Source organism: Sorex fumeus, unplaced genomic scaffold (assembly GCF_029834395.1).
Source record: "Sorex fumeus unplaced genomic scaffold, SorFum_2.1 ptg000039l, whole genome shotgun sequence".
In the NCBI taxonomy this organism is placed as follows: domain Eukaryota; kingdom Metazoa; phylum Chordata; class Mammalia; order Eulipotyphla; family Soricidae; genus Sorex; species Sorex fumeus.
This window is the reverse complement of record NW_026606096.1, coordinates 26,857,802-26,877,963: the sequence shown is the minus strand read 5'-3', so window position 1 is coordinate 26,877,963 and position 20,162 is coordinate 26,857,802. Positions and strand designations below refer to the sequence as shown.

At 46.3% G+C, this 20,162-nt stretch overlaps 1 protein-coding gene and 1 pseudogene across 5 annotated transcripts in view; one reads left to right on the top strand and one right to left on the bottom strand.

Annotated features, from left to right (window-relative positions):
• Positions 1-17,096, bottom strand: part of LOC130028279 (60S ribosomal protein L27a-like) — a 56,378-nt pseudogene extending 39,282 nt beyond the window's left edge.
• TRIM2 (tripartite motif containing 2) overlaps positions 1-20,162 on the top strand; it is a 154,212-nt gene that overhangs the window by 12,760 nt on the left and 121,290 nt on the right. The window lies entirely within an intron of this gene.

Here is a 20,162-nt window from a genome sequence, read left to right as displayed (position 1 = left end):
GAAAATTGGAGTATTTCACTGGCCTCCTCCACACACTAGGGAAAAAAGATGAGAAGAGAGTGGAGAAACCAGCTGCTTAAGCAGTCTTGTGCAGACTCTAATCGTGAATGAGCTCCGTGAAGCCACCAATTTTTATTTACTTGTGTGTGTGTGTGTGTGTGTGTGTGTGTGTGTGTGTGTGTGTATTGGGGGTTTCCATACCTAGCAGTATTCAAGGCTTTCTCCTGGCCCTGTGCTCAGGAATAACTCCTGGGTGAGCTCAAGGGACCATATGTGGTGCCAGGGATTAAACCTGGTCAGCTGCATGCAAGGTCCTACCCACTGTACTATTTTTCCAGCCACGAACCTCAGACTTTAAAATGAAGTTCATATGTACAGTCTGTGTGACGCTAACTTACTCTTGTGTGTGAGAGGGGAGCACATTAAGCAGTGCTCAGGGCTTACTCCTGTCTCTGTTCTCAAAGAATTGGGGGAATCACATGGGGTTCTGGGGATTGAACCTGGATCCGCCACATGCTAGGCAGGTGCTTTACCGGCTGTACCATCTCTCCGGACCATTACTCTAAGGAGAAACTCCTTGTTGTCTGCATTGCTACCTATTTCCTAAATCTGTGAGGGAAAGGATGCTTTAGCCTTGTCGTTAACTGCTTGTAATGTAGTTTATGTGAAATATTGTTCGAGTGAGTGTATTAGGATTCTCCAGGGAAGCAAAACCAGCAGGATGTTAACTTATTTGGTGTGTATGGAGTACTGTGTGTGGTGGCTCATGGGATCATGGAGGTCATTCAGTCCAGTCTGCAGACTGGGAGAGCCTAGGCTCTAGAGCAGGAAGAACCGAGACTGAAGAAGCCTAAAGGCAGGTTTCTAGAGAATTCTCTCTCACCTCCAAGTGAGCCTTGGCTTTGCTCTGTTCAATCCTTCCACTGGGTGAGGTCGACCCCCATTCTGGAGAGCAGTCTGCTTTATTCTACTGAGGAAAATATTCATTTCACCCCCTCACCGCCCACATGTGGTTAACAAGTCATCTGCATGCCCCATGGTTTAGCCAGATGGACACGTACAACTCAACATCATGAGTGATCAGTAAATGGTGGGAAACAATAGGTTCCATCTGTGGCAGAGAAAGTGGATGGCAGTGGTTCGTTCTCTCATGGTAGGGGTCATTCCCATGACCCTCTGCTATTAAGAAGTTCTTCCACCCAGTCACCCAGCTCCGGCCAACTCTGTAGAGACTCTTGGTGACTCTTCTTGGCCACTTGTACCCAAGTGCTCAGTCACCCTGAGATCAGATGGACGTAAAAACGTGATTGGGGGACTGTGGGTGTGAATAAGTGGTAGATCACATGCCTCATATATATGAAGCCCTGAATTCCAAAACCAGCACCAGAAAGTCAAAAACCCCATAGGAAAGGGATTGGAGGACCAGTCCCTTACAGAGGGTAGAATGCTTGACTTGCAGCTGACCAGGGTTCGGTCCCTGGCATCCCATACAGTATGCTCAGCACTGTCAGGAGTAATTCCTGAGTGCAGAGCCAGGAATAACCTCTGAGCATAACCAGGTGCTGTCCAAAAACAAAATTAAAAAGGAGTGTGAATGGGGCAGAGGCTCAAGGGGCAGGAACAATGCTTTGCTCTAGGAGCCCCAGGTAAGATCTCTGCATACTCGAGCACTTTCTAGGAGTGCCCTCACCTCCAGGAAAATGAAGGAGCTGTGCCAAAAAGTGTACCACAATAGAGAGACAAAGAGGTGCTTTTCTAAGGAGTGATGTGTTTTTTAAAGGTGGAATCCTAAAAGCATGCAAAATCTTAGTTTTTCCAAGAACTTACAGGGGGGAAGTGTCCAAGTTTGTTGAGTTCATTTCATGCAGTTAAGTGGATACCGTAAATTTCTGGGACTTGTAGATTATTGCTTCTCCAAGATTATAGCTCATGTCTTATCCTCTAGGACCAATTTTCTATATTTATAATCTTAATCTTAATATTTATAATCTTAAATGAATATATATGCATATATATATATGCTGAGTGCCTGAAATAGCCCTCCTTTGTGATTTAGATTGTATGTATTTTTGTTGTACATATATGAGGCCACATTATACTGCATTGTTTTAAAACTGTTTGTCCTTTTTTTTTTTTTCTTTTTGGGTCACACCCGGCAATGCACAGGGGTTACTCCTGGCTCTGCGCTCAGGAATTATCCCTGGCGGTGCTCAGGGGACCATATGGAATGCTGGGAATCGAACCCGGGTTGGCCGTGTGCAAGGCAAACGCCCTATCCTCTGTGCTATTGCTCCAGCCCTTGGTTTTATCTTTTTAAAATGTAGCTGCAGGGGCCAGAGTGAATGTACGGTGGGTAGGGCGTTTGCCATGCATGTGGCCAACCTGAGTTCATTTGGTCCCCCAAGCACTGCCAGGACTAATTTCTGAGTACAGAGCCAGGAGTAACCCCTGAGCATCACTGGGTGTGACCCAAAAAGCAAATAAATAAATCAAATAACACATTTTTAAAAATAAATAAATAATATAAAATGTAGCTGCAGAGTCCAGAGTGATAGTACAGTGGATAGGGTGTTTGCCTTGCAGGCAGCCAACCTGGGTTCAATCCATGACATCCCATATGGTCCCCAAGCACTGCCAGGAGTAATTCCTAAGTGCAGAGCCAGGAGTACCCCCTGTGCATCGCTGGGTGTGAACCAAAAAGGAAAAAAAAATCAAACAAGTAAATTAATAAACAAATGTAGCTGCATCTAACTTCCAAAATGATAACCATCATGAGAGCACAGAGCACAAATATTATGGGGTGGTTGGAACCCCAAGGGTTCAAGGCCTACCTACCTTAGCGTTTAGAGTGCCTTGCTAGGCTTCAGTTTCTCCAACTATAAATGCAGGCTGGCAATACTGCTGTGTGGCAAGATTCTATAAGTTTTAAATACAATAATGTTTTATGATCACTTACATTCTGCAGTTTATAATATATTGTCCTAATTTGACTAATTGCTATGCATTTCTTACTTGAGGTAGAACTGATGCAGAGTACTTTTTAATACTCTTACCCAACATCATAACCTGATTATGCCAAAATTATTAAAATGAAAAATGTACTTAGAATAATTATTATTTGAGGAGGTGCTCTCTTACAGTGCTTGGGAACCTGCAGCCACTTCTGGAAATACTTGGTCCCTCTGTGTGAACCTGAAAGTCTAATGCTTAGGCCCAGCAATGAGGTGCTGTTTGGACCTGGAGGTGCTGGGGCAACTAGGACCGTGTCAGTCCTTGGGGTATCATATGGTTTTGGGGATCAAAGTCAGGGCCTCCACAGAGCAGTCATGTACTTTTTTTTAAGATTTTTTTTCCAGCTCCCTCAGGGTTGCCTGTTTTCTTGCTTTATTTATTCACTTGTGTCATATTCAGCAATACTCAGGGGTCACTCCTTGCTCTGCAATCAGGAATTATCCTGGTGTTGTTGGGTCGGGGGGTGGGGACCATATGGGATGCCAGGGGATCAAACCTGGGTCTGCCGCATGCAAGGCAAATGTCCCCCTCCCTGTGCTGTCGCTCTAGCCCGCAGTCATGCACTTTAATGCATTAAGCTATCAGCCCTAAATTATTATTTTAATAAGAGTGGGCATCAGCAACATATTTGTATTTGATAGGGAGATTTCCACTTTATAGATTGACCTTTATATTTATTTTCCCATTATATATATATATATATATATATATATATATATCACTGTCACTGTCCTCCCGTTGTTCATCGATTTGCTCCAGCGGGCCCAGTAACATCTCCATTTTTTTTTTTTTGAGACTTGTTGTTACTGTGTTTGCCATATTGAATACGTCACGGGTAGCTTGCCAGGTTTTACCGTGGGGGCGAGATACTCTCGGTAGCTTGCTGGGCTCTCCAAGAGGGATGGAGGGATCGAACCCGGCTCGGCTGAGCTGGCTGCGCGCAAGGCAAATGCCCTAATGCTGTGCTATCGCTCTCTCTCTCTCTCTCTCTCTCTATATATATATATATATATTTAATTGAATCATCACAAATACAGTTACAAGGTTATTCATAATTGGGTTTCAGTCATACAGTGTTCCAAGACCCATCCCTGCACTGGTGTACATTTCCCACCACCAGTGTCCCCTTTTTAGGCAAAAGACTCTTGGAGGGTTTTGACTGGTGTTTGCTCACTCAGGGTCAACTCATGCACACACTCCTAACTACACCAGCTTCTCTCTCTCTTGACCCACTTAACCAGGATAATTTAAGCTAGCCTCTACCAGAAATCTCTTATTCTTCCTCACTAAAGACTTCTTCGGGGGGCTCAGAGGGCTTACTCCTGGCTTTGTGCTCAGGGTTCACTCCTGGTGTTGCTCAAAGAACTATATGTGGTGCTGGGGATCAAACTCAGGTCAGTCAGGTACAAGGTAAGTACCTTAGCCACTGTGTATCTCTCTGCTCAAATACCCCTTTCAAAATCCCTAGTTTCATCTTTCTAGTGTTAGCCTCTTTCTGTCATTTTCTTTTTATTATTTAATTATGCAAATGATGATGATGGACATTAGCCAGACTTGTGGTGATCATTTTGCAGTATATGCAGATATTGAATAATTATGTTTACTTCACACTGGAAGTAAACATTATTATAGGTCAATTCTATAATAAGTAAATTAAAAGTCATGAAAAGTTGCCCCCTTGCCCTGGTCCTCACCTTTCTCAGTTTCTCCTCACCAGCTGCTCCGATGTCTTTCCAAAGGTTCCTGTGGACAGCATACCTACCATTTCTCCATGGATATCCATACCTACCATCTTTTCATCAATTTTAAATAAAATTGTTGACTCTCAGTCAGAGGAGACAAAAATGCAACTCTTTCTTACAATTCTCTTTTTCTTTTTTCTTTTTGGGTCACACCCGGCGATGCACAGGGATTACTCCTGACTCTGTACTCAGGAATTACTCCTGGTGGCGCTCAGGGGACCACATGGGGTGCTGGGGATCTAACCCGGGTTAGCCGTGTGCAAGGCAAACGCCCTACCCGCTGTGCTATCGCTCCAGTCCCTCTTACAATTCACTTTTCTCTCCCCAACCTTTTCCCTAATAATACTGAGTTTCAGGACAATTCTTGATTCAATCAGGATTGCCTTACTTAACTGAGCCAGGTAATTTTCTATGATTACTTTTGCCTTTTGTATGCAAAAGGAAAATTCTATTTTACCCCAAGCGAATAATTGCTTCGTTTCTGTATGAGATATGCAAGGGGCCTATTGTTCTTTTTTCTTTTTTCAAACCCTCAGCAGCAGGTATATCTCTGTAGTTATTGATCATTTATTTCATTCAAACATTGCTTTGGTTCCCCTTTGCCCCTCGCCCACCTTTCGAGATGATTCTGTTCTCTGTCCTCCCCACCCTCACCCCCACCCCAGTGGACTCTTATTTGGGGACTTGCTTCTGTCATTCCTCTGTGTTCAGATACTCTTTTTCAGGGTCTCCATCCAGGGTCTTTTTCTTTTTAGACTTAATTCCATTTTTCTGACTTACATCCCCCTAAGAAAGGAGATGTGGAGTAGAGACAGAGTACAGGGGTTAAGTCACTTGCCTTGCATTTGACTGACCCCGTTCTATCCCTGACACCATATGTGGTCCCCTGAACAGTGCCAGGAGTAAGCCCTGGGCATTGTAGGATAAGGCCAAGGAGATGAAAGAAGGAAGGAAGGAGAGAGGGCAGGTGGGCAGGGAGGCTTCAAAGTTTATTTTTGAGTCACGTTTCTGATTCACAGCTGTCAAGGAATTCCCAGCTGGAAATAATTTCTCCGGGCTGAGAGATAGAAGAGTGGATAGGGTACTTGCCTTGCATCCTGCCAACCAGGGTTTGATCCCTAGCGTTCCATAGGGTTCCACAAGCACCACCAGGAGTTATTCCTGAGCACAGAGCCAGGAGTAACTCCTGAGCATCTCTAGATGTGGCCCCAAAGCAAAAAGCTTTTAAAAAGTTACTTATTAATATTATTGTCATTATTATTTCTCCTTAGGATTTGGTGGCTGTCGCTGCCTTCTCGCTGCTGCTTTGCTTCAGGGAAATCATTTCCTGTTTTCTTTCTCCGTTTGTCCTGGGGGACTGTTTCTCCCTGCGTACTTTGCTGTTCCAATGTGACTCACCATGATTTGAGGGTTCCCCTCTTCTTCTGTACTTATTTCCATGACTTAACCCCTTTTTAATACAGAAAACCATGCGTGGAAAAGTACTCCATTTTCACTTTGCTAATTTTCCTATTATTATGCCTGCTTTCTATTCTACCACTCCAGTTGGCTGAATGTTGATATATTGATAGAATATACTGATTCTAAATTTATTCTCTTTTATAACAATGGTGATAACTCTTACTTTTAGATTTTAAACTTCAAATGCATCTCTCACCACACCCCGGCATTGTCAGGGGTTGCTTCCGTCTCTGCACTCAGGAATCCCCCTGATGGTGATGGGGGACCACCTGGGTTGCAGAGGATCAAACCGGGTTGGCTACATGCAAGACAGATGCCCTACCTGCTGTGCTGTTGCTCTGGCCCCACGATTTGATTTCTTCCCCCTCTTTCCCCACCTGGCTTTGCTCAGGGCTTACTCCTGCCTCTGTGCTCAGGGATCATTCCTGGTGAGGCTCAGGGAAACAAACACAGTGGCAGGATCGAGTGTGGGTCAGCCACAAACAAGGCAGCTCCCTACCCACTGTCCTATCTGCCTTTAATTTCTTATAAGACTAAGGTGTATCTTAAGAATGCTCTACTTTGGGAGGATATAATTGCTCTCACCATCCACAAACATGAGGGGGTGGGAGATCCTGTCAGGTGACATATAGATCTCACCTTCATCTTCAAATTTCAGTTTGAGACCCTTCTACCTGGCTTCACATTAAATTTCTTCTCTTAAGATGAGGCTGTTCTAACTTGTATAATAGAAAAGCAGAGAGAAATAAAGTTCCCTCTCCTTCAGATGCTCCTCACGTTTGTTTTAAAGCATAGTAGTTAGTCCAGATTTAAGAAGGCTTAGGGTGAATAAGGTAAGACAGATTTTTTTTTGGGGGGGGGAATCAAGTTTTTCTGCCTGCCTCTCGGCTTGCTTCAGAAAAATTAAAATCACAATAGTAATCAAAACATACATAACCTTGGAACAGAAGGAAATTCTGTGGACCAGAGAACTCCAAAGAATTGTTAAAAAAAAAAAGTGCTACCTGGGGGAAAAGTACTCTTAATACTTTTGAAATCTTTAGAGCAACTTTAAGGTTTATAAATACATAGAACAAATATTTTTTTAAAAAAGAAATTAACTCAGTACTATTTCTTTTCACTTTCAAAATATAAAGAACAAAATAAAGACAAACATTGCAAGTTTTTTTAAAAAAAAAAGATTGAGGCTGTTCTATTTTTTAAAAAACTTGTTATGCAATCACAGAGCTGCAAGGGGAGAGGAGATTGAGAGGTGCACGAACCATACAGTAACATCAAGAATTTGAGCTTCAGGGCTGGAGTGATAGCATAGTGGGTAGGGCGTTTGCCTTGCATGCGGGCCGACCCAGGTTCGATTCCCATGCATCCCATATGGCCCCCCGAGCACAGCTAGGAGTAATTCCCAAGTGCATGAACCAGGAGTAACCCCTGTGCATCGCTGGGTTTGACCCAAAAGGCAAATAAATAAATAAATATTAAAAAACAAAAGAATTTGAGCTTCGGGTTGAAATCTTGGTCCCTCTGGGTAATAGTATTTGACCTTGGTCAAGTTCAGTCGGGCCTTACATTTGTTCTTCGTAAGTTCTAAAAGTGAGTAGTTCTATGCCCATTGTACTAGCTGGGAGCACGCTTGAACTTTCTTTCTCTTTCACCCTGGCTGTCTGTTTTGTATTTATTTTTAATGCTTTCTTTCATAACATACAAGCAGGCCATTGACAATGCGAGGGAACACAATCGTGCCCGTGATCGCTCTACGAAGATGGTGGGGCATTTCCCACTAAAGCAATTCATTGTTCACACCAGTTGGCAAGAAGAAAAGGAAAGAGCCTCGCAACAAGTAGCCCTTTGAAACATATACCATGACCTGAGGATGAGGCAATAGCAAGTGGAAACATGGGAAGAAGTCCTGAATGAAAATTTTGTTACAAATAGATCCAAAGCTCTGACAAAAATGACAAAGAAACAATGTTTATTTTAAAGTTTTAGTGTTGGACTTTGTTCTTGAGTCTTGTTCTTGAGTCTTGACCAAGTTGTATGCAATTCCCCAGGCTACTTGGAATTTTTATGGCCTGGTACTCTGCTCTTGAATTCCCTTTGCCTCTGGATAAGGCTAAGACCTTGGGACTGCAGGGGTGCAGCAGATGGTTCAAAGGGCTGGAGCACATGTCCTGCATGTGGGAGCTCTGGCTTGGATCTCCAGCGCTGCTTGACCACTGGGCTACCATATGTGGTCTCCAAACAAAGGCTGTGGGGTGCAGAGACTTCCTCGAAGAGAAACATGAAGGAGGGGAGAGGTGCAGACAGACTCACCAGCCACACCCACCTAATTCAGGGCTGACGTGGGGTTCTGCCCCCCATTAGTCAGGCTGCAAAGTTGCAGAAGTAAGCTTGGCCCTTTCACCCATAGGTCTCTTCTGCAAGTTTTCTGACTCAGGCACCATAGTTAGTGCAGTAGGGAGGGCACTTGGCTTGCATCGGCCGACCTGGTTTGATCCCCAGCACCCCATATGGTTCCTCAAGTCCAACAGGAGTGATTCCTGAGCACAGAGCCAGGAGTAACAACTGAGCATCACTGGACGTGTCCCATAAAAACAAAATAAAATTTTTTTCTTTTGACTCAAACATAGAAAGTGGCAAAAATATGTGAGTTTCTGATTAGCACAAACTATAAAAACATGCTCTGCTAGGCTTTCTTTGGCCAATTTCTCTGCCACTTATCTAATTCGTACAAGGTCAAAAGATCAGGCAGGTGGCAGGTTCAGATTTTACCTAAACAGAAAAACTATCACCAGCTACTTGCAAGTAAGCATTTCTAAACAGGAAAATGTGGAAGGCATGTATATAAGGATGCCTTTTTATGGCATTTTTAATAATTTTGAGTGACCCACTGTAGGGTATTCGTTCAGTAGATAATGTTGTATCTGTAAAGCAACATATTATACAGCCGCACTCTAAATAGTGCCATAAGGGAATATGTTTATTTGTAGGAACGTAAATAAGTTACCAATTACTGTGCATTATTTGTTTTAATAAGCATTCTTTTAATAATATATTTGTCTAGAAAACCATCTGGCATGATGTTAAGTTGTTAAGTAATTATTTCTATGTGGTAGAATGATAGATGAGAATTGAATTTCTGGAGCAGCATTTATTGCTTTTGAAATTAGCATTTCAAAATGGAGAGAAAGAACATAGTTATAAAGTGAGCAAAGACAGACTTCAGTAAGCATGGGTGTAGAAAAACGACCTCAATCCTACAGAATCATAATTGATGCGATTATAGATACTTCCTTTGAAATACTCTGCAGTGTAAAATGTCCCATTTTCTCAAATACAAACAGTTGAAAAGGCTTAAAGATATAAAGGTATAAGCATATGGTGTGTGTGTGTGTGTGTGTGTGTGTGTGTGTGTGTGTGTGTGTGTGGTGTGTTTGGTGGGAAGGGGGCTGGGTAACTTGCTGGTGCTCAGGGCTCACTCCTGGCTCTGTGCTCAGGGGTCAGTTCTGGTGGTACTTAAAGGAGTAATGAGGGTCAGCTGAGTGTAAGGCAAATGCCTTCCTCTGTACTATCTCTCTAGTTTCTTATTTTATATTAGAAACAAAGAGGTCTATATTGGTTGATTTCACTGCATTGCCGAAGAGTCTTATTTGCAGGGGGCACACTTGGTAGTGTTCAGGGCTTACTCCTGCTTCTGGGTTCAGGCATCACTCCTGGGAGGACTCAGGAGACCATCTGGGGCACCAGGGATTGAACCTGGGTCAGCCATGTGCAAGTCGAGCACCCTAACCCTACAAATTTACTGTCCTGTGGCTCCGGTCCCAAGGAGACTTTAAAATACTTTCTGGGACTAACTTTGCCTTCATTGTTGCTGATGTGGATGTCTCGGTTGTGCTGGCAGTGGTCACACTCCTGCTGACTGTGTGTTTGCTGGTTGCGGGGCTTGAACACATGGACCCAGTGCTCGCTCCTTCGGCTGTAGTCCATGCCCGAGTGCTCACTAGAGTTCATGCTCTCAGCCGACGCCCAGAAACCACAGTAATGCTGCTTGCAGGAGTCGTGCCCCTTTGGGGGATGTCTTCACACACCCTGCCACAGTGTGTTAGGGAAACTACTTAAGCAGCAGATGCTGGGATTGCAGTGTGTACTTGTGGGATGCTAGGGATTTGTGAAGGCAGGTGCTCCGGTCCCTCTCTGGGCTCCTCAAACGACTAATTTTTCCAGCTCTCATCTAGCTGTTCAAAATCATCTCCAAGTTTTTAATTTGGTATCAATCCTCTGCTGGCAACATGTTTCCTTTAAGAAATGGATCTCCACTGGGGCTGGAGAGACAGTACAGCTGGCAGTGCTCTTGCCTTGCAGGCTATGAATCCAGGTTTGATTTCCAGAAGTGAGCAAAGTCAGGAAGAAGCCCTGAGCACATCTGGGTGTGACACCGAAACCAATATAAAACAAAAAATTGGGGCTGGAGTGATAGCACAATGGATAGGGTGTTTGCCTTGCACACGGCTGACCCGGGTTCGATTCCCAGCATCTGCATGTGGTCCTCCGAGCACTGCCAGGAGTAATTCCTGAGTGAAGAGCCAGGAGTAATCCCTGTGCATCACTGGCTGTGACCCAAAAAGCCAAAAAAAAAAAAAAAAAACCCAAACCAAGAAATCAATCCACACTGAGGAGAGCTTGCTGTTCATGGCACAAGTGGAGAAGGGGTATGTTAGTTTTCAGGCATAATCTTGCAAGAAATGCTTTGTGTGAGTTACCTGCCTCGGAGTACAGAGTCATCCATCAGGATGTAATCTATATCTCACTTGCCTTCTTTAATTATCTCTTTGCTCACTACCCAGGACGCATCAGCCTTTGTTATCAGATTGTTCAAAGTAAAACTGTAGACTCTGTGCTTGTTATTACCATCTGCCTTGATCTCTGATTGGATTTCACTTGTCTGTTGGAGTTAGCATTTAGTTGGTGGGGATTTGGGCCACACTTGCTGGTGTTCAGAGGTACTCCCGGCTTTGTGCTCAGGGATTGCTCCTGGTGGTGCTTGAGGATCAATCATGCACCATTGGAATCAAGACTCTTACATGCAAAGCTTGCACCCAGATCACGGAGGCCCAAGTTAGTGGTTTGTTTTTCATTCCATTTTTTTTTTACTTGTCACATTTCTGCTGTGAATCAGTTTTAATAAATGTATACAGATGTGTATTGTATAGTGTAGACCTGTGTGTGTATGTGTTTATAGGACATTTTACTCAAAAAAGATCATCGCATAAGTAAAGATTTTCTTAGTGATGATGTCTCCTGTGATTCTTTGCTGGAAGATTGACAAATAGCACCAACTTCATGACATATTCCTCCAGTCCTCAGCCTGGAGTTGCGATGCATTGTTGTTTTTTTTTTTTCATAATTTCATTTATTTATTTTTCTTCTTATATTTATTTCTTGAATTATTGAATCACTGTGGGAAAAGTTACTAAGCTTTCAGGTTTAAATCTCTGTCATACAATGACCAAACACCTCTCCCTTCACCAGTACTCATTTTCCACCACCAAGAACCCCAGTATACCCCCCCTCCCACCCCTCCCAATGCCTGTGAGGCAGATGATTTCCACTCTTCTCTACATTGGTTACATTCACAATTTTGACAAAAGATGCACCATTATTGTTTAGAATTCCCCCCCCCCCAACAATCAGAATTGCTGAAAAGGCATTGTGAAATAATTTGTTTCTATAGCTGGTTATGAGAATCATATAATCTCACGTGGCCGCAATGGTGGCCTCATGATTGAGTGTCTGGTTTCTAAGTGTCTATGCATGGAGTCTTCCTGGGCCTAACTGCAGCACATACAAGCCTTGTATATCTCTCCGAACCCCAGTACTGGACTTTGCCCAAGGGACACATGTGTCTCTCAGAACAGCATCCACCTGGTCTTTCACCGGCTCGCTTCATCTGTGCCTGTGAGCCAGATGTGCACATGTGTGGCTGTCCCCAGTGCAGTCCTGGTGCCTGCAGCTGGGATAGTACATTTCAGTCCCCTGCCCAGCAAAACTTCTGCCGGAGTGAATGGCCCAATTGTTAGGACTACCAATGTTCGCCTTTTCATTATGGCAGCAAAAGCAGGAGAAACAGGATGAGAAGGAAGGACAGGGAGGAGGGATCGAAGGCAGGGACCAAGCCAGATAAATTTGAACCAAGCCCAAAGAGGAAGCCACCTCGTTCTGAATGAAACAAGTGCATTACTCTATACTAGCCCATTGCTCATCGATTCCACCACCTTGAAGGAGAAAGGAGAAGGAGAAATGAAAATGGAGCCCACCAGTGAAAGGGCTTGCCAACTTCTCCTGGAGCTCTGGGGTTGGCTGTGTGATGGCACCCAGCATCAGGTTGATGGGGTCACGACAGAGCAGGGAGGCTGGCGCTGGTTACGAAACATCTGTCTTCTCTTTTTCAGTTTTGCTTTTCACTGTTGTTGTCTGTTTGTTTATTGTCTTTTATTCAATAGACTGATATTCCCAAAGGCCTTTCTGAGAAGTATTCAACTTAGAAAATGTCGCTTGCGGGGCTGGAGCGATAGTACAGCGGGTAGGGCGTTTGCCTTGCACGCAGCCAACCCAGGTTAGATTCCCAGCATCCCATATGGTCCTCTGAGCACTGCCACGAGTAATTCCTGAGTGCAGAGGCAGGAGTAACCCCTGAACATTGCCAGGTCACTGTCACTGTCCTCCCATTGTTCATCGATTTTGCTCGAGCGGGCCCTATAACGTCTCCATTGTGAGACTTGTTACTGTGTTTGGCATATGGAATACGTCAGGGGTAGCTTGCCAGGCTTTGCCGTGTGGGGAGATACTCTCAGTAGCTTGCCAGGCTCTCTGAGAGGGGTGGAGGAATCAACCCGACTCGGCCAGGCCAGTTGTGCGCAAGGCAAATGCCCTACTGCTGTGCTGTCGCTCCAGCCCCCATCGCCGAATGTGACCCAAAAAGCCAAAAAAAAAAAAAAAGTCGCTTGTCTTGTGACCACCTTTCCCCACCCATCATTTTCTTTCTGGAGCTTCTGTCACACAATGGTCAGGCTTCCTGGACTGGTCACAGGTGCCTTTGAAGAAACCCTATGACCGACCACAGCCACCCCCAAACACAAGTTGGGTTGCCCCAGACATCTGCCTTTTTTTTTTATGACTTCTTAGTATATTCCCCTGCATACTCTGTTGGTTTGGGGGCTACAGTTTTCAGACCTTGCTCCCAACTCTGTGCTCAGGGATCACTCCTGGTGGTATTCAGGGAACATATTAGAGTGCCAGGGACTGAAACCAGGTGAGCTTTATATAAGGCAAGTGCCCTACACAATGAGCTATTCTTGGACCCCCATGTGCTCAATGGGAACCTCTGGTGCTCTTGTTCCTCCGTGGGCAATAGGTGTGCAGGGTTGGGGGTAGCCTGGGAATAATCAGGGGTGGCATCTGTGATGTGTAGCCTGAGTCTTACCCCAGGGGGCACAGACAGGGATGAACCAGCCGCCCCTGGTTCTCCAAGGCCTCCTCCCTTGCCCCCAGCTATCTTCCCTGTGGCTTGTCACTACCTTAGTGGACTGTTGTTGAGATAATAATGCTGCTTCTAACAACAGTAATAACCCAGGTGGGGGCAAGGCATAGTGTCACTTACTTGTGCTCATAACCTGGGGCTGGAGAGATTCTTAGGGATTTAAGTGTTTTCCTTGTACACAGTCAACCCTGGCTTGAATCCCAGCACAGCATATGGTCCCCCAAGCACGGCCAGAAGTGATCGCTGAGTGTAGAACCAGGAATAAACCCCTGAGCACTGCCAGGTGTGGCCTCAAAGCAAACAACCATGCAGACAAGTGCCTGACCCCTGGACTATCTCTCTGACCCCTGTATTATCTCTCTGATCCCCAAACATTTTTCTTTTCCATATCAGGTTCCAGAACTGATTAGCGCCTAAATGCTAAGCTAGGCTGTAGGAAGATGTGCATGCATGGCTGTACAATTGTAAATGGGAGAGGGGCAGGCAGCTGCTTCCGGAAAGACAAGGCAGGAAAAGATCGATGCTCAGGGCGCTGCAGATCCCATTGCCTGAGTCATCTTTATTGATGCATTTGAAGGATTGATGGGGCCGGATCTGAGTGCGGCTGTTCCGAGGCTTCTGTAAGCTGTGTCTCACCTCCTTATAAGCCCCACGCCATCTGTCCGTCTATTGACCCGTCAGGCACTTAGTGGCGGGATGTGCAACGAGGCGGGCAGGGTCATGGGAATTGCCGGCACTGCAATTTGGAGGCCCCTCTGTGAGCTGGACCCCCCGGAAACAGGATTGGGATGGGGGAGGGGCTGCATGCTGCCCTGGAAAATTCCAGGAGGAAGTTGCTGCATGGGGGTTGGGGGTCACCTTGAATTGAGCTTGCTAGCAGGGGGTAGCAGATTTGTGAGTTTTGAATTAAGGAATAATCAGGTGGAATAATCAGAAATGCCAACAATGGGTTCCTTTTTTAGTTGGATTTTTCCCCTTTCTTTTGAAAAAAGAAATAGTCCCTTAAAAATTGATAGTCAGTCTGGAAAGATAGGTCAGAGGTTGAGACACTTACCTTGCACATGTCCAATACCGGTTCAATCCCCAGCACCACATAAGGTTCCCTGAGCACCAATAGGAGTGATCCCTGTGTATGGGGCCATGGGTAAGCCCTGGGCGTAGAGCCACACAATGAGTCCTGAGCACCACTAAAAATAGCCCAACAGGGGCTAGAGCAATTGCACAGCAGGTAGGGACACTCGTTGGCTTTGAGGCAGGGGCGATGAGAAATGATTCCCAGAGAAGCTGTCGATGCCAGCAGATACCACGCTTCCCAGGGGAGTGTATCCATGTGCAGCCTGGCTTCGGGGGTCCTGCAGGAAGGAAGTGTGTCCAATGCACAGTCGCCCACTGGCCTCGACTGTTTGCCCCTGTCCAGGGACCAGCCCTGGGAAACCCTGTAGAAGAATGGCAGAGGTGCCAGGGGCCCCCGCACCAGCCTGCTTTTGGTTTTGTTTTGCATCAGTACGCTGATGATGTTGTCTTTTCCTGGACTTGGGATTCAGTCACATCAGGATGATGTCATCGTAGGCAGACTGTCAAAGGGGTGTGGAGGAAATCCCCACCTTCCTCATGGTGCTCATGGTCAGGATGGAGGCCAGTGGTGGAGACCCGCATTCCCAGGGAGCCTGAGTGCAGAAACGTGGCCAGGCAGATGGCAGTGGCTGCGTCTTAAGGACGCCTATTGAAGGCCCAGGGAGAGCCTGGGGGGGTGGGGCTAGTGTGCCAGCTTCCCGTGAGGGTGGGGTGCTGGGTTTAATCCCCGGTAGACACGGTTCCCTGAACACTGTCAGGAGCAACTGCAAGTGTGCACTGAAGAGTAGCCCCCAGTACCACCAAATGGGACCCCAAAAACAAAATGAGAAAACCAAAAGGACACCCATAAGAGCAAGACAGCCTTAATGTGGCCACCTTGAGTGTGGCCACCCAGCCCCGGACTTCTCTCCCCAAGTGTGTCAAATTCCCAGGATACAAACTGAGTCGTAGGCAAACTGGTGGGGGAGAACTCTGCAGGTGAGAAACTTAGACCCTCCGAGAGATAATGAGGTTGAAGGAGGTGAGGAAGTCCACGGGCTGGGAAATCAGAAGCAAAGGCAGAGAGGAAGCCAGGACGTTTGAATTGGAGCACTGGGTCAATCACGGAACGTGGAAATGGCAAGTGGAGAGACAGGAGAGCAAGACAGTTTTCTTCATGCAGCTGAGGACCAACAGCTTCCCTTGGAGAAAAGAAGACTTGAGAGGCGTTTTGGGGTGGGGACGTTGTTGTGGAACTCGGTTGCAGGCTCAGGTCTCTCCTCTCAGCTGCGTGATCTTGGAGTGTGTGTGCGTGTGTGACACACAGATTTTTCGTTCATAGGTAGTTTAGAGCCCATCAGTCTGTTATTCGCATTATGTGAGCAAATCCATGAAGCTCATGGTGCTTCATGGGTCCCTGCACGCAGGAGGTGTCCACTCAGTGCCAGTGCTGAGGGACCCGACTTGGTTTTCAGTGTCTGGGCTGCACAGTGTTCTACCTTGAATGATTGTACGCAGTGATGGGTTTCTCCCAAGGCCCCTTAAGGTGTTCTGGAATAATTCGTGAGTTACATGTAAAAGTTTTGCTTTGCTCCTCCAGAGCCACTGTCTTCTTTTGCTCCTTATAAAGCACGCTGTGCCTCAGGGCAGTTTCTTCCCTGTGAATGGGACACTGTCCCCAAGTCTCCTCAAGGTCCCCTTGCTGTCCCTGGGTCCCAGTCACAGAAGTCATCCCTTCAGAGCCACTGTCTGAAGCTGTGACCTTGTGAGTGGGCTGCTTCCCCTGGGGGGCGGGGGTGGGGCTTATTTCTTTCTTTTTGTGAGAGATAAGCAGTTGGAGCTTTTGATGATCCTTACAGGTGACTTCAAGTGCCCACAGGCCCTTCCCACTCCCTTAATCTTCTACTCGGCTCTTCTGCTGAAGAATTTGGCTTTCAGGATACCAGGCTGCTTCCAGAGCTTTCCTTTCCCCAGAACTTTAAGTAGCCAGATGGCACCACATCAGTGACAGGAGTTGCTCCAGTCTTGTTTTTGGCAGCGTTAACCCGTGTCTGCTCACTCACCAAGGTCAACAGTTTGTCAAGATTGACAGTTGGGCAGACACTTTGATTTCTCCTGAAGTGGTAATGCCTCATACCCTCTTTTCCAAAGTACCCTGGATGGTATTCGTCAAAGTTGATCCTGTGGTGATGTGTGCTACCGGCATTACCCCAACCTCCTGGGTGCTTCCAGTGTCCAGGGCTGTGGCTCACGTAGCCCCTAAGTTTTGGGGTCTTCCTCAGTCAGGTCATCATGTTGGCTTGTTTCTTGCTGGATTGCTAATACCCAGCAGAGAACAAAACAGATTTGAGGAATGAATGAATGAATGAATAATAAGGGTTGGCATGGAGCATCAACCCCAGAGCACGTGATCCTGACCAGGACCCCACTTGCTGCGGGTCTTTCTGCCCATGCTGAGCAGTTACTGACTCACTTTGGTGGTTACACATCCCGCCTGCTGCTCATGCCTCAGCCTGTCTTTGTGACTTCACAGTGCCACTTTCCATCTTCCAGATAAGACCCTCAACTGCCACTTTGGTGGTGGTGTTCCTTGAAGGCATGTCTTGCGTGTAGCAGAGCCAAAGAGACAGTACAGTGGGTAAGGCGATGACTCTAGTTGGGACATTGGTCTGGAATATGGTCCCACCAGAAATGATCCCTGAGGAGCTAGAGAGATAGTTCATCGGGGAGAGTACTTACCTTGCTTATAGCCAGCCTGGGTTCAATCCCTGGCATCCCATAGTTCCCATAAGCACTGCCAGACATAGTTTCTGAGTGCAGAACCAGGAATAACCCCGGAGCATTGCTGGATGTGACTCAAAAACTAAAAAAAAAAAAAAAAAGAAAAAGGAAGGAAGTGAGTGTGTGGGGGCTGAGTGGAGGAGTCTGTGTTAAGAGAATGACAACCAGGAAAGAAAAGTAATGCCCTGGGCTGGAGCACAATCTCTGCTTGCAGGGGTTCTGAGCACCTCTGGAAGCAATTTTTTTTGTTTGTTTTTTGCTTTTTGGGTCACACCCAATGATGCTCAGGGATTACTCGGCGCTCTGCACTTAGGAATCACTCTTGGCGGTGCTTGGGGAAACCGTTTGGGATGCTGGGAATCGAACCCGGTTCGGTCGCATGCAAGGCAAGCGCCCTACTAACTGTGCTATTGCTCCAGCCCCAGCAATTCTTAAATATCGTCAGGCGTGGCCCCAAACAAGAACAGAATCAGAGGGTGACACAGACTGGAGCTCTCGTGTGTAGGTAAAGACCAGACTGTTGATGACTCTCCTGCACATGAGGTCTGGTGTATCTTGGGCTGGGGAGCCCCTGACAGCCTGAGGGAGACTGTAGCAGAGTGTGGGGCTGAGAGCTGGGTCTCTTGTCTTGGAGGTAATGACCCCTCCGGTTTCATTCCAGTAACATTCTGTGAGGGAAGGAAGGAAAGAAGGAAGGAAGTGAGTGTGTGGGGGCTGAGTGGAGGAGTCTGTGTTAAGAGAATGACAAAACCAGGAAAGAAAAGTAATGCCCTGGGCTGGAGAACAATCTCTGCTTGCAGGGGTTCTGAGCACCTCTGGAACATTCTGTGACTCGGTGTAACAAACTTAAATCAGAGTTTCAAGATGGGCTGTGAAGGGCCACAGAACTGCAGCCTGTAGAGAGTTGAAATATCCAGAGGAGATTGTCGGGAACCAGTGCATAGCCCATAGGAGAAGTTAAAAAATTTGAACCATTATATCTGCTTGAAACCTGGGGAAGAAGCTGGAAAGGCCTCAGTCTCACGCTTTGTGGCTAAGAAAAGAATTCTTGTTGGGCCTCAGGGGACAGCCCTACCTAGCAGAACCATCTAGAGTTACCCAGGACCTAAGAGGCTGCCTCTGAAGCCGCTTTTCAAGCACTGTCTCAGCTGCCAAGTCCCTGAGAAGGAAAGCACGGCTCTCTCAGACAGGGCCGCTCTCCCACAGCCTCTGAGGGAATCAGCACCCGGTCGCCTCCTTTCCCTCTCTTCATCTCACAGGAAGCCTGCACTTCCAAACCTTAGGAAATGACCCGCAAGGGCTGGAGTGATAGTTCAGCGGGTCAGGCATTTGCCTTGCATGCGACTGACCCAGGCTGAACCCTTGGCTTCCTATATGGTCCCCCTGAGTATGACCAAGATTTGTTCCTGAGTGCTCAGGAGTAACCCCTGAGCATCACTGGGTATGGCGAAAGCAAGAAAGCAAGAAAGCAAGCAAGCAAGAAAGAGCGGTCTATTAAGGAATGAATAAGACAGAAGTTTACCTCCTAGGGAAGCTGGCTTAAATGCACAGATCATCAGAGTTGCATAAATAGAATAATGCTATTATATTTGGAGGTACCAGAAACAGTAATGGGTTCTAATAGAATTCACCTGCCACAAAATAATAATGACAAATTTTGTTCTCTATAAAAAGAAGATTAAGGGGCTGGAGCAATAGCACAGCAGGTGGGGCATTTGCCTTGCACATGGCCAACCCGGGTTTGATTTCCAGCATCCCATATGGCCTCCTGAGCACTGCCAGGAGTAATTCTTAAGTGTGCATGACCCAGGAGTAACCCCTGTGCATCACCGGGTGTAACCCCCCCAAAAAAATGCTTGTATCTCTAAAATTATACCTGTAGACTTGGAGGGTGAGGAAAGGACTGTTTAAGAATTTTTTTTTTTTTATAATTTATTTATTTATTGAATCACTGTGGGAAAAGTTACAGAGCTTTCGGGTTTAGGTCTCAGTCATGTAGATACCAAACACATTTCCCTTTACCAATACTCATTTTTAACCCCGAACCCCAATAGACCCCCACCGCCCACCCCTCCCAATTCTTGTGAGTCAGATGAGTTCTAGTTAATACACTATCTACTTTGACTAGATAGATTATTTCGATAGAAGATGCACAATTATTGTTTAGAGTTTACGACCCACCCCCCACAATCAGACATGCTGAAACAGCGTTGTGAAATGATTTGCTTTCTACAACTTGGTTTAAGAATAAAATGATGTCGCGCGGCCGCAATAGCGGCCGCGCGGTTTTGAATTTCTGCTATTTTACTTATTGACCCTGGAAGAATTTCTATTAAAAGTTAGCTAGTTAAGAGATTGGTTTCTGTGCCCTGGAGTCGTGGCCGTGCCGGAGAGCCGCTCGTGGGGGGCAGCTGGCGACCTCGGTGGGGCGTGGGGGACGGCCCACAAAGCCCCCCTTCCCATGAGGTCCCTGCCGCTCCCGCCAGCCCCGGCTCAAACCTGCTTTCCACAAGGCTCCCGTGCGGCCGCCATCTTTCTTTGCCCTGTTTAAGAATTTAACAAAATTTTTGAAAGTGATG